The 2,129-nt window shown below is 49.2% G+C and overlaps 2 non-coding genes and 1 pseudogene across 2 annotated transcripts; 2 read left to right on the top strand and 1 right to left on the bottom strand.

The window, feature by feature from the left end:
* On the top strand, positions 1–124 carry LOC136278609 (U2 spliceosomal RNA; annotated as a pseudogene).
* Positions 125–354: 230 nt separating this feature from the next.
* On the top strand, positions 355–518 carry LOC136278595 (U1 spliceosomal RNA). Its single transcript, XR_010716430.1, has one exon. It is a non-coding gene; the product is annotated as a U1 spliceosomal RNA (small nuclear RNA).
* A 982-nt stretch (positions 519–1,500) lies between these two features.
* On the bottom strand, positions 1,501–1,619 carry LOC136278576 (5S ribosomal RNA). The gene has a single exon (XR_010716413.1). It is a non-coding gene; the product is annotated as a 5S ribosomal RNA (ribosomal RNA).
* Between the last annotated feature and the right edge of the window lie 510 nt (positions 1,620–2,129).

The following is a 2,129-nucleotide window of genomic DNA, read 5'->3' as shown; positions in this document are numbered from 1 at the left end:
GCTGCTCATTGAGCAGCTCATATATTAAACTGATTTTGGAACTGGGCTGTGGAAAAGAGGCTTGCCTCGTCCCAGCCACGGGTTGCCTCGGTATAGCACTACCTCCGAGTGCGGCCCACTTCCCTCTGGGGAAGACACATTCAATCCAAAACAAAGTCAACGGTATAGCATTCTTTTATGTTTACAGGAGCCCCGCCCGCCCTTAGAGGGGAAGAGGTGAAAGAGGGATGATAATTCAGACAACAGACAATGGCAGGAACGGCCGCTGGCCTACGTTTTCTGAAGTGCGCAAAGCACTACCACAAGGACCTAGGGGTAAGTGGATTTTTCACCGAGGGCAGACGCTGAAAAAGCATACTTACCTGACGCGGGAGGTACTGTGATCAAGGAGGCAGTCCTCTCAAGGCGAGGCCCTTTCATTGCACTTCGACTAGGTTGCCCCTTGCGATTACCCCACATGTGGGTCCCTCGAGCGTATAATTTCTGGTAGTGGGGACCTGCGTTCGCGCTCGTCCCCGCAAAAGTCATCCAAACTATGTCTATATGGCCCTCTTACTGACTATCGAGGGTATTTTTGCTTTTGCAGTGGACCGGTAGACTTGCAAAGAAAGCAAAGGACGCACAACTGGCCAAGGTGTTGGCACGTTTGGAGGGGTAGAAGTGCATTGGAGAGACTGGAGGAAGGAAACAAGGTGAGTTTCGGGGCGGTGCGTAACTTTGCTGGCTGTTTTTGTTCAAGGCCTGTCTGCTCTATTGTGTGTAAAGTCCTGTTCGTTTGTATTTGCAGGTTGTGCGTGCCGTGCCGTGCTGTGCTATGCGCGCGAAGGGAAAGGAAATGAAAGGAAACCAAACGGCCGATCGACCGAGCGAGCGAGCATAGAAGGGCATTCGACTTGGACCGTGAGTACACTTTGAACCTTTTGAGCGGTTTATTGTCACTGGAGCCGCTTTTAGAAATGCTATTGCTATCGTTAGTGTATCCTTTGTGCGAGCAAGCGAGTGAACGAATGAACGAGGGAAGGAAACAAACTAGCAGAGTAGTAAAAGTATCGAACCTTTTTCCCGATTCGTTTGCAGTCTGAATCCAACCATTGTCGACTTTCAGTGCCGTTTTTCGCGCGCCTCCTCTTGGAAGTGTGCGAGTGTTTTGCCACGTCACGATGGCTTAAAACTGCGTCTCAGAAGTGTGCGTTTTTTTCCTATTCATTTTTTCGTTCGTTATTTGGAATGATTTGATATCACAGAAGTAGAATTTGACATCATAAACTGTTCATCTCGCGCGTGCTCACTCGCTCGCGCGCGCTCTGTAAGAAAAGTCGATCGCACTAGAGTTTTCGCCATTAGCTGGCCGATTTTTGACAAAAAGGTGTTTTCCCCCCCTCGTTTTTTGCTTTGATTTTGTTCCTCACTCACCTACGGCTCTCTATGTGAAATTGTGGTGTATGGAGAGCTATTTATTGGGATAAAACGTTTAGAGATGTTCGCAAGACAAAAAATTGAAGCCTACAACACGGGGTATTCCCAGGCGGTCACCCATCCAAGTACTAACCCCGCCCGACAGGGCTTAACTTCGGTGATCGGACGAGAACCGGTGCTTTCCCTGTGGTATGGTCGTAGACGAGGAAATGGGGTCGAAATTCTGCTTGTTATCGGCCAGGTTCAGGCTGTAAAGCGGCCACATCCCTGAGTGTAGGCGAATTTGAAATTCTAAAGCCCTAGTTTCGTTACTCTAACCCTAAGAAATCGATACTCTAACCCTAAGAAATTGTTACCCTAACCCTAAGAAATGGTTACCCTAACCCCGAAGTCGTTACCTAACCCTAATGTATTTTCCTCAACCCAGTTAACACATTGAGGAGCATCGATTTGAAGCACTATTCCCTAGGGAGGGGAGGGAGGGGTCCCAAGAGACATAACGTGTCCTAAAAACCTATTATACAATGTTTTAGCTCCGTAGGTGCGTGTATCTGGCTTTAAAATCTTACAGTGAGGAGATACCAAACGGGTCAGCCTCTGGGACCGTCTGCGGGACTCGCAAGGGCTTGTGGGGGCGACCTGCTACTATCCACCATAAACCGTGGGAAGGATCCCTCGACCACCCCCCTCACCCAGGGCATGCTTCGGCATCG

This window comes from Pocillopora verrucosa, unplaced genomic scaffold (genome assembly GCF_036669915.1).
Source record: "Pocillopora verrucosa isolate sample1 unplaced genomic scaffold, ASM3666991v2 scaffold_27, whole genome shotgun sequence".
NCBI classification, from domain to species: Eukaryota; Metazoa; Cnidaria; class Anthozoa; order Scleractinia; family Pocilloporidae; genus Pocillopora; species Pocillopora verrucosa.
This window is presented reverse-complemented; position numbering and strand designations above follow the sequence as displayed.